Genomic DNA, 12,635 nt, shown 5'->3' on the forward strand with positions numbered 1-12,635 from the left:
CATCATCATCTTCGACTTCATACTACCATCAGACGAAGTATAGATGTTGATTCCACTGTACCTAATGTTGTGCGACCTGGAATAAGCCGGTGACGTTGTCTTACTCGTCAATTCTATCGGGCGGGATTCAAGATACAGTGAAAATCTGCATACAAATTCGTCTTTTCATGACCATAAAATGTTACCGAAGAAAACCAACGATAAGTATGAGCAACCTGACCTATACCGAGAATTTAATCGGCGACAGGTGGAACATCGAGAATGTTGCAAGCTATAGAGCTCGCTGAAATGTGTATTGTTGGGGAAACATTCAACTAAATACGGAATGTTTAAGATTCCAAATTGCACTCGGTCAAAAACCAAAAAAGTTGCCTGTTCAGTACCTACTCGCATTATTATTTTACAATTCAAAGTATCTTACGAAAACAACCGTATAGTGACATTCTCTAACTGATGTTTGCGGCAGGTATCGTATCTCAATAAAAACTTTGTTTCCATTGACCGCTCATTTCTCGCGAAGCGTTCTTTCGCGCGTTAGAGAATTTACATAATCCTTAAAAGTTAAAACTCTCGAGATTTGAATGCAAAAAACTTAATCTTCAACTCCATTCAACTGCTCCAGATTCTCGCAACGTTTCAATAAGAACCGACCTGAAGAGATGCTTGAACTTTCAACTCTTGATAATCCGTCCAAGTAGGTAGGTAAGTATATAATGTGGCTATGCAAAAATATATGCAAATGTATTTAGCTCAACTCTCGAAAAATTGGGTCAATTTCAGTGGTGAAGGGTCATTCACATGTACATACATTATGACAGAAATTATAGTCCGTTACAGGAACGATGAGCGATATTTCAGATTCAAAAACTACTTAATTGTAAGTAATTCAAATTCAATTTCTCTCTCTCTCTCTCTCTCTCTCTCTCTTAACTCAATAGGTTCACATATCATGTAGCGGGGGGAGGGGGGAAGGTATATAAAACTATATTAACACAATTTATAGAAAAATATCGTTATTAGAAGTGTAAACGAAAACGTCATAAAACGTAAATGGAAGTACCTACTCCGAATGTGCTAAGTAAACAACGTCTACCTAAATTCATGCTCACGTAAGTGGAATACGTATATCAATATCTGAAGCGATTTGGTTGTACGCAGTTACTGCCCTTCCAAATGGCAGGTTAGTTTTACATCTTGTGAGAACAAACAACTGCTGCTTCCGATTTCTAAAATAGTTATCAGGAACCTACAGGTCGATGCTACTAAGAATGACTTACACCGCGTATAAGTAAGAAAACATACGTAGCCAAATAGATATTTTATATAAAATAGATATCTTCTAGCGTTCAGACTACAGTATTGGAAGCAAACCTAAGCCGGGTCGCACATCTCAACTCGTCTCGGCTGCAACACGTCGAATGAGTCGATGTCATTTTGTTGGTATTCACAACGTAATGTACCTCCCTGCACACAGTTCGAAAGCGACAATTTAGTTTGGAAATAACAGGTAGTGTCGCAAGCAACAAACTACACCCATCATGTGGCGCAGTATAATACTAAAATGTCGGACTTTGTCATTCATTTTGGCTAGTCGCGTGAAGTCACTGTCCCTATAAATTGCGCCCAGTTTTGATTTATGACTATATCCCAATTGAGACTATTTTCAACGTGCGACTGGTCAGTCAGATAAGTTAAGGATAGTATCCATACAGCCTCAAGTGAAGGAGTCTTAAATTTTTTTTTTTTAACCCTCTCCACAATAAGGCTGTACTTTAATAGATACGGGTCCAAACAATAGACCGACTCTCAAGCATATTCCCACATAATTTTGTAGTTTTCAATTTTAAAAAAAAAATGAGAGGGATCATGGAGATTATCAAGTTCATACATCGGCCAGCAGTCAACGTTCTCGGATCGCACCGAACATATTGATATTAACACACTGCATGCCGTGGCAGCGTACGTGTGCACAGTGCAACTATGAAATAGCACTCCCGCCAGAGTTTGCATTGCCTGCCTCACCTCGCGGCACATGAGAAGCGTTATGCAACGAGGCTGCAGGCGTCGCGACGGTGTTCACGAGAACAGCACCCGCACAGTGGGGATGGGATTAGGTATGGCAACCTGACCATCGAATAACTGGTGTATTTGATTTATTTTCAGTGTTCGACCAACCGGTTTATTTTTGCGGTGTCTTCTAATACAACAAATATACCCAATATATTTTAGCACCGATGCATAAAATAATTGAGAAAATTATGTTTTAACAAATAAATTACGAAAAATTAGGAAAATTTTGTGTTTTTAAATTTACTGAATTAGAAATTACTGTTAAAAATATTTCGTTTAAGAACTGTCTTTGCATTCGGCAAATCGCTCGGTAATGGTGTCAAAAAAGTTTTACTTAGGTACATGAAAAATCATTTCTAACTTTTGAAGAAATAAACATGCGAAGGAGTCCACTGAGTTTTGAAACTGACAGGATTCTCAATCTCAATGTTGGCGAAACAAACAAAAAATTCAAAACATTTATTTCGTTAATTTTTCCCAGAATCGCCCTTGCTGTCAAACTTAGTTCTATGTTAATAAAAAATCTGGCTCATTTCGCTAGTGACCGACCGATTTTTTCGGGTCTGTTTCAATGACATCACAAAAATTAATTTCACACTTAAAGTGGGTATCCAATTTTGTTTGTTAGTATCTTTTGTTTAAGTTTCAGTAATCGAATGATTTCGAAAAATCTGATGAGAATCGTTTAAATATAAATACATACAATATTTTAATGGTGATCAACTGAAAGTCATAAGATTAATTCAATACATACGTGTTAATGTATCAAATACCTAGATAAAAATACAGTGGTTTGAAAGTCGATGTACTCGACTATCCGGTTATCGAAAGTGTGGAATAATTAATTTGACAGGCCTATTCGAGATGGGATGCACAAACTTGCAGTTTATACTGTTTTATAGGTATTTACAGTGGCTGCAATTAAAGTAAGCTGGCATCTCATTCTAATACACTAATTCCTGTGATGAACTGCCAAAAAGTTTTGCGAGAAAATTATGCGAGATCAATCCACAGCCGAATATAATATTATTTCTGGACCCGTTAGGCCGCTTGAAATTGGTGAAATAAAATGTTATAAACGGGTATGTTTGGATAACACTTCTTTAGTTGACAAAACATATTATCTTTTTGTTAAAAAATCAATAAAATCAATCTCGATATCCCCGGGATTTCCGCATTAACACCTAAATAAAAAGGTTGGTTTGGAGGGTGACATAAATGTTAAGATTTGTTGCAGATATCGAAGACACTTATTCCTTTCCCATAATTGATGCGGGAGAAAGACATTATTTTTAATGTGTATTATATAGATGTTATTTAAGAGTATCATTATATTATAAGAGCGAGACACTTCGCACGTTTGTGGCACAGCATAATATGGACTGGCAAGGGAAAAGGCGGAACACGTCCCAGTGCTGGACCGAGGAATAAGGTGCGAAGAAGTCTGAAAGCATATAAGCTTTCCGTAGTAAGAATTTTTTTATTATTTATCTTGTCAATTTCATATTATAGTTATTTATATGTAATTAACTACATAATTGGGCAAATCTGAAATTAAAGTAGAATGTGGAAGTAGAAACGTGAAGTTGTCTTCTTTCAATGAACCTGGTAGTAGCTAACTTAATCAGTAGACCAGAGGTGTTTTTGCTTAAATTTCTTATATTTGAGCTCCTTAAAAGGTGCTTTTCAACATCTTCGGGTACAACCAAGTGCTTGCGCTATGCTCTGATCCTGGATAGTTAAGATAGAGAACCAAAGACCGGTAAAATTATGCTTTTATTATATTAATGTGTATTGTGATGCTACATATGAAGTACCTACCTACATGCCAACACATAGGTGCTTATTTTACAGGAAGGTATGGTATGAGATTTAAGTATTCGATGCATAAAAGTGAATGGGTTTAGTTCCACTATCCTACACATATTTTAGTAAGATATAACAGTTAGTTTAACCAGTTAAGTTAAACCAACTAAATCACAGAGTATATACCTATTGTAGTATAATAATATATTATTATCTGAAGTGTAATTTAGTGCCCTGCTTTCCTCCCAATTCGGTAAATAAGGAATGAAAATAAGCCCCCTACACGCCTACTTACCAAAGTACCTAACCAACGTAATACGTCAACAACCTAAATATAATATATTTTTTAATTTTATTTGTGCTATAGGAATCTCGTTCCTAGGGAAGCCTCAATTATTCCTGCGATGTTATAAAATAAAACATAAAGTCTTTAAGGAAAACAAACCCAAAGCAATTCATCACAGTTAAAAAAGAGGGAAAGTTATAATTTTTTTTTTACCAAAAGGCTACCCTCTCCTGGTATATAAAGCACCGGCGAGAAATAAAGTGAGGGTTAGAGCCGGGGGTTGGTTAGAGTGGGCTGGGGGCGTATCAAGGGGGTGGAATCCCGCATAGCAACAGGGCGATACAGAGCCAGAGGCGAAACAGTGACGGTTGACATCACGCGACGTTGATGATAAGATTATAATAGTATCGGTTTAAGAAAGTGGTTTGGTGTTTGCTGGTTACTTTCGCGCCGTTTAGAATAGAATCATGTTATTATGTATTTGTAAATAGATAATATTGCACTGTCATTATAATTCGATTGTGTATTTTAATGAAAGAAAAAACATACACGATTTCATTTATTTTACTGTATGTACCTACACCTTTACTGTGGGTACCTGACTAGCACTGCTATAAGCTTGTCCTATGTCAGCCGAAGTGATTTCAACTACGCCCAAATTAGGTTTATTCGATGCATATGTCATGCATATAACAATACATTCTTCGATAGTATAATACGAGTATGAACATATAATAAAAGATATTAAAAATACCTTCTTCAATGGAGATGGAGTATAAATTGTATCAAATTGCAACAAAAAAGACCTCTGGTCTACTGATTAAGCTATCTACAAGTGATTTCACATTGCATGTTCGTTTGAAGAGAACTTCGCACTTTTACTATGACATTAAACTATAGTTTCAGATTCACCAAATTAATTAATGTCATACTTACATGCGTATATTATATTATGCGGATATGCCTTGAATATATTATATTAATAAACATTTTTTTTATTCAAAAAACAATTGGCATGATTTAAGAATGGGTCGAATTCGTTTTGTAAATAATGTCCAGTTCGATTAGCTAAATATTTTTTTTTTATTTAAAATCTTAATTAAAACATACCTTAAATCTGTTTCTCAAACGACGGTCAAATCCATTGTCCACAAAGTATAGGCAATCTGCAATAAAAAAGAATAATTAAATTAGTAAATGTAAATTACAATGTTCATTATTCAGTAAAACATATGTGTCACAGAGTTCAGATTATAGTGCAAGAATATACCGAAGAATGGTTTTAAGCCATTCAACCAAACGGTCGGGTCGTAGCTCTGCACCAAATACTCATTAAAAAACAACACTACGTAATACCCCTTGAATAATTTTAACACTAGGTATTTACCACATTTAAATATTTATTTACGACACGTGCTTCGTATACATGAAGAACTTTATCAAGTATGTAGACCACAATTTACGTTTTAGTAATGCTATAATAAGGTACCAACTGTTTATGTTGTGTGATGGGAATACAAAACAAGCTATGCAATGTTAGAGAGGGATTGTTGGTACAATTCTATGTTATAATTGAGTAGAGGGGATGGGAATTTTACAACGTTTTTATTAGCACGTATTTTTATTTGTCCGGTGGTTGTTTATCCAGTACAAATCTTGCAATCGATTTTAACTAACTTCCCGACTAGCTAGACATTTCGTCAGCTGAATGCAGAACTATTTTAACTTACATTTGATTTTTTTTAGGAGAGAGTTCTTTGAATCAATTTACTGAAATTATTTATTATTTTTATGGATAAATGTACAAATCATATTTTAGTGGGATTATTGATGAAAAAAATTATGCATACACTTGTCTATATAAATAATACATAACTGAAGTAGACTGTCTCAAAAACTCTCTTTCAAAATATTTCAAATGTGGGTTAGAATAGTTCTGCATTCAGCTGACGATTTGCAACTTTTAGAATATATCAGAACACGATGCCAATGCATTCTTTTAATACTTTTAGCCATCTTTAAGTAGAATTGAATTCATTTTCAGTTAATTCTGTTTTGTATGAAAAGTTATTTCGGAAGAAATCCGTAATCCAATCCACTATTATTGGTTGCTAAGTGGGTGGTTGACGGGGCCCTCCACTGCCGCGGCTAGTTCCAAGGGTATGGAAGCGAAGGTTGTCAATGCCAAGAGGAGTCACAGGCCAAGGTCTTCGTATGGTTGGAAGTCAGAATAAAAACTCATAGTTGGTAGATGGTCCATATATTGTTCAAGTTCACAAAAAGTTCACAAAGTTCACAATGGTTCGTCATATTATAATTATTAATGTTCAGAAAGTTAATGTTATTCACATAAATGTTCAAGCACGGTATACGGTCATCCGTCAGATGATAAAGTACATTAACACTCGCAACGAAGAAATATTAATTCGAAGAAAAGTTCCACAATTATTCAAAGTATTAAAAGATTACTACTACCGAACTTAAGTTGACAGTCAGGTACACACGACCCGATGAATAGCAGATAAAAGTCGAAAAAGATTCAGGGCCTCCGTTGAAGAACCGCTGTACGAAATTATACTTTTCACTCGAAAATTTTTAAAGTACCAGATAGGTATTTATATTCGAAAAATTATTCGCGAAATTTTTCTAAGTCGGGGTTAGGTATTTATAAACGAATACTCGCGCCGAAACGACTAAGTCCAACTTTAGGTAATTTTACCCGCAGGAGGAAAGGGGGAGTTGGGTGGTCCCAAACTCCTGTGCAGACTTGCACAATTGTATGAATTTGTATAGTAAATCAGACCGACACCCGACGTGGGCCCGGTCCTGGAAGCAGTAGGAAACTGGATACAGAATTCGAAAATCCTGGGTTTTTATTCGAATCGGGAGATTTCATCCCCTGGGACGAGCGTTTTACGGGTCAAAAATCCGCATGTCATTTTCACTATGAGATTTGGACTAAATTGATTGCCCCGCGAAACCGCAAGTCGCGAGAGAGCTGAAATCAACGGTATTCGATAGGCGCGGGCCGCCGGTATAAATCCTCCTTCGCGGCATCCCGCTGAGAGTGATATTTCGCTTAGCTCTCCCTACAATGAATGCGTTTTTTAGCTTGTATTGTACTTTTAGATTTTAATTAACCAAGCGAAAACTCAACGCATCGAAGAGTGTGATACCTCAATCTGCTCGTCACCGTTCCAGCTAGCATATGAGTATACACACTGCGATGTAAGCCTCGCCCTGGCTGAGTGGCGGGAGCCACAAGTTCGGACCTATGAGTGGGCCGCCCACGCGCTACGTGTACATTTATGATAAAAATTAAAATTATTAAAATACTAGGTCCTATTCTCTATGTATACATATAAAGGTTATATCGAATCAACTTATAATTAAAGCGGTAAAATTAATCTTGTCCTGAGCTCTATATCTCGCGAACCTTTATGGTTACGCGCACTATGGAATAACTGAAGTCTCCGCGGTCCGTAGACGCGTACGCCATTTCAAATTTTATGTTGATCGGACACGCGCAGCTCCAGCTATCATTAAGGCCTATGGGTTCATTCGTAAGAATCAAATTTGACTTAAGCGCCACAACAAAATAGCAATACGCTGAGCGCGCATAAAAAAACAAAAACGCTTCGCTCGGCGTCTCTGTGAGTAGATACGAAATCAGAGGTTTTAAAAGTGTTGAATTAATAATATTTTTTTTCCTAACAAATTTTATAAACATTTTTGTGGTAGGTAGAATAAATTATAAGAATAAAAATAGTAGACCTCCAAATAAGAACCTCATATTATTGATATGCTGAATTTGTGAAGTGACACCTTTTCTTGAACCTATCATATTGTGGGTTCAAATTCAAATATTTTTCAAAAAAAAATCTAATACTTATGTATGTTTCTGAGGTGTTTCAAATTGGTATATTATTTATATATATCGGTGTGTATGAATACAAAAGTTATTCATTTTTTCATGAGCTCACATTACAAATTATAAGTTTAAAACATTCACAAGATGCATAAAAGATTTCTGTTATTATTGCGTTTTTATTGAATTATAAAAACATGACTCATAAAAGAAAGCAATTCAATGAATATTTGTCGAGGCACAATTTTTTTTAAATTTAGTACGCAACAATCAAGATTTAAGAAACCATTATTATAATAACGTGTATTTGACGGCAGTACGTTTTGGTCGCCGCGGAGGATTTCGGAACATTAGTGTATAGAAAATTAATAATTGGTTCTTTAATTAGTGTACAGGCTTAACGGTATGTAATGTATTAGAATAACTATTATAAATTATTATTTTTTATTTTTTTTTCTTTTCTATTGATAGCATCTAATATAATTATGATATTGAGGGTTTCTTATATCCATCGACCGTGTTAGTCTAGGATCAATGAGTTCAGGCAATATACAATTCATATAAATCTTGTCAGTTGTGATGTAAAGAGTAATATTGTTTTTATTATTCAATGAACTAGGTTCTTACCTCAATATATTTTTTACTTGTGTTAAATAATTACTAATAAATGCCTAAGGTGATTCCATTCAATTCAACTCGGCATTAAATATATAAAATTCTAATGGATTTAAGTTTTGTACTATTTCATTTGAGTCGTTTTATGCGATCCTGGTTTCGCCTTTCGACATCGTCAGGCACTATGCGCACTCATCAAATACACACTGACAACGAAAGCAGCTAATTCTCACTATACAATAAATTAATACAATAAAGTAAGGTAAAAACTTTATCACCTACCTATTAAGTCAAAGTGCACAATGAAAAATTTAACAAACAATTAATTATGAATAGTTGAATTGTGGCAGTATGAAAAAAAAAGATTTTACCACAAAACATCTGAAAAATACATACATCATAAAACATATACGTGATTTTCTGCCCCAAAACACTTATTTTATTATTATTTTGACGATTAGGAAAATTATGACACATGTTTCAGTGGCCATTACTATGACAGCATTCGAAAACGTATTTTACTTTAAATTTTCTACAAATTTACTATTTGTGACATAAACCACTTAAGATCGATAATAAATAGACCTTGAAAAATAATATTATTTTGTTTCTATTGATAATGCCAATAAACATACTCCTGGATACGTCCCTTTGAAAATAACAAAACATGGCGACCCAGGTACATAAAAACTGTATTAAGTACCTACATGCAAAGCTTTTCAAATCGTTTAAAGCCCAACCAAGTAGGTATTTATCAAAATAATTAAAGTCCACCTATATTTTATCTTAACTGCTCAAGTCCAAAATATTTTTTTTTATAAATGTTGCACCGAACGAATACCTTTAGGACTTCTTTGTAGCCATCGTGGTTATAAGATTCAGTTATCTTACAATATCTCACATGCTGCAACCATTTGTATTACAAGATAATAAATAATATAATATAACTACATTTTTCTCAGTTTGACATTCACTGGCATTTTATGATGTTTGATTTGTCAACACAAATTATAACACCTGGTCTACGTCATGTGGTCTTGCCAATTTGATTGTTACTGCAATGCGAGTAAAGGTCATTTTTCTATGAGTTAAAATACTGTTCGCGACGGATAAAAATTTGGAAAAAAAAGACGTCCTCACCCGTTGAAATTTAGAAGCCTACTAAGGTTAGAAATGAGAAATTAGAAAAACTATATGGATTAATCGATCAAATGGTCTCTTTTTGTTAATTTTGCAAAATAATTATATATCTAAATTGTCTGAAAATAGGATAAATACATGAAAACGTACGACGTGTTTTGGTAATATAGCGTCACTAATTGTACCGAATTTATAGGGTTTTATTTATTTTTTCATTGTTAATTATTATTTATAGTATTACGGAAATGTTATATTATAATAAAAAAATATTTTTATTGTGCAGTATATATTATTTTGTGAGAAAAAATCATTCAAAATTGGCTGATGTATACTCAAACTAAAATGGCTCTAAAATCTTTATTTTTCTGAAATTAAAAAAAGTACGTGAGTTAATCAATGAAATGTATTGTTTTACCCATTTCTTTCATACAATATATACCTGCAAAACTATTATTAAGTTCAAAAATTCACTGTGGCGTGACAGTCGTTTTGGCCAATTTCGAAAACAGGACCGACTATTTGTCATTTATTTTAAAAAGTAAAGCGAATCAGAAAATTTTAATGACACAAAAAGTGTTATTTGAATATTATTTATTAGATTTTAAATAAATAAAGTGTTTATTATGTGTCAATTCGTGTTAAACGTCCTTGCCATTTCCACGATTCTGAGAAGACAGGAAAAAACGGGTCCAATGGCCTTAATAATGTGTTTGTATGGAGATCTCGCGGCCGTCACAGATTGCGTAACAAGGATGGGGCTCCACACATGAGCGAGTAGGCTGCGGTCGCGGTCGGGATAGGGAATTGATCCAGTTGTGCGAGGGAGACAACTGTCCGGTTACCGACTGGCGAACGCAGCTCCAAGAGCCGCTCCTTATATGTTACATGTGACCCGCGAGAAAATCCGCGGGTGACCGCGCGCGAGATTCGTCGATTCCGCGCGTGATATTTAATATGGAAGTGATGAAAATTAGAAGTCAGAGGTATTCGGTACCTCGCGAATGTTTTTAGATGCTATGTGGATGCTACGTATGGAGCTCAGGTCTAGATCGATTCTCGTCTAATTAAATTAATTAAAATATTGATTAATTACTATCTAGCTTAATTTCGTGGATCGAACTATGTCAACATTATACTCTAATTATAGGTACAGATTTATATATTAATGTCGGTTTACAATTACACACGCTGACAAATACCTAATCATCGCAATTATACAATATTAGATCCATTTATCTTAATTACATTATTATATCTACTCGAAGTCCAATACAGTATTATGCTAATTTAATATTTATATACCTATCAATTATTTATTTAACATGGTGAAATATCTATTACTAACATTATATACCTATTGCTACCATCTTAATTAGGACACATAATCTTCGTACTGCATCTTATTAATTGAATTTTAATTACTACCTTATTATTACTCCGTCGTTATTTACATTCTTACCACCACTCTTCATGGTCCTTATGACCGACTTATCTCATCTACAGTTCACCCTGAGGAGCAGTGGGGCCTGCGGGGCAACTGTAGGACTTACTCATACATCATATATGGCTCGTCTTCGTCGAGGGTCGCAAGCTTATTACTTTATAACCGGTGGTACATTGACTATTTTGATCAGATCGAGCGGTTGGATGGTACCACTCCTTATGGGAGCGTCCTCTCAGGGGCACACTAAACGTGTTCGTGTCATGGTCCTAGCAATTAAATTATTAATATATACGTGCGTTACTATGGAAATCAAAATGACATTTCAGTATACTATATTTGTTTGTTTTTTATTTACTTCATATCAAGTACAAGTTTGAGCATATTGAGCATAATAATCCAACAGAAAATTTAAAAACGTTGTATATAAAAAGTTCTTTTTATCTTGTAATTATTTAACAAAAATTTAAAATTTTAAAATAATGTTTTAAATTTAAATTTTACAAACTATTCCTTTCTCACATTACTTAGCTCCATTGCTACTTGCACTATTATACATTAGAGATAATAATAATAATATTACATGATAACGTAACATAAATTTTGGCACTCATAGTAAAGCTCAAAAATTCACGTTAACTATTTAAAAAAATAAAATATTATATTAATATACGTTTATGTAAGTAGTAAGTTTTAAATTAATTATTTTTTATTTGTGACGATTTTGGACGTCAACTCATTCAAGTAGTCGGATAAGCTTGACAAGTGTATCGTGGTAGCTAAATAATATTAATATTTAGTTAGCTACGTCAAAGCTGGGTCAAAAGAAAATTGGGTAGTACACAAGTCAACATAAACGTTTCCTTTTCTTGTCGCGTTTATAATTCGTTATTATAACAAACCGGAAACAAAACATTGATTGATGAATTTCATGGTAGGCAACCCCACCGGGAACGTTGTGTTAAAACAAACATGCATGTAATTAATTCACCGTTTACAGTAACACAAAATGAGGCTAGCATATTAATAATTCAATTCAAATCATAAAATCATTAGCCCGACCGACAACACTGTTACATAACTGCACAGGTATGGTACCAACTACGACCGGCCAGCTGATAATGATTGCATATTATTTTATTTCTCATAGCGTAAACGTTGGGATTGATACGAGAATGTGCTCTTGTTTCAGAAGTGTCTTTTGGAGCCGGTTGCTGCCGGGGGGTGTAGATCAAGAGGCAGGCAATCACACCGCTGCGAAATCGAATCGAAAACACTACTGCGAGAAATACGCAGCGCTAAATCGCTTACGTAATTTGTTTTCTAATATAACGTTTATAAGTAGACTGAATAAAGCCGTTGATTCTGTAATATCTGCCGTACGAATGTTTTGAAAATTTTACGTTACC

General features: G+C 34.4%; 1 protein-coding gene across 1 annotated transcript in view; it reads right to left on the reverse strand.

Moving 5' to 3' along the window:
* LOC147063423 (tyrosine-protein kinase Src64B-like) overlaps window positions 1-12,635 on the reverse strand; it is a 289,724-nt gene that overhangs the window by 222,600 nt on the left and 54,489 nt on the right. The window contains exon 2 of the mRNA XM_085960121.1: window positions 5,273-5,328. The gene's annotated coding sequence lies outside the window, so the exon portion shown is untranslated. The remainder of the gene's footprint in view (window positions 1-5,272; window positions 5,329-12,635) is intronic.

This window comes from Rhyacophila brunnea, unplaced genomic scaffold (assembly GCF_057557595.1).
Source record: "Rhyacophila brunnea isolate RB1 unplaced genomic scaffold, BYU_Rbru_1.0 scaffold_9, whole genome shotgun sequence".
Classification (NCBI taxonomy): Eukaryota; Metazoa; Arthropoda; class Insecta; order Trichoptera; family Rhyacophilidae; genus Rhyacophila; species Rhyacophila brunnea.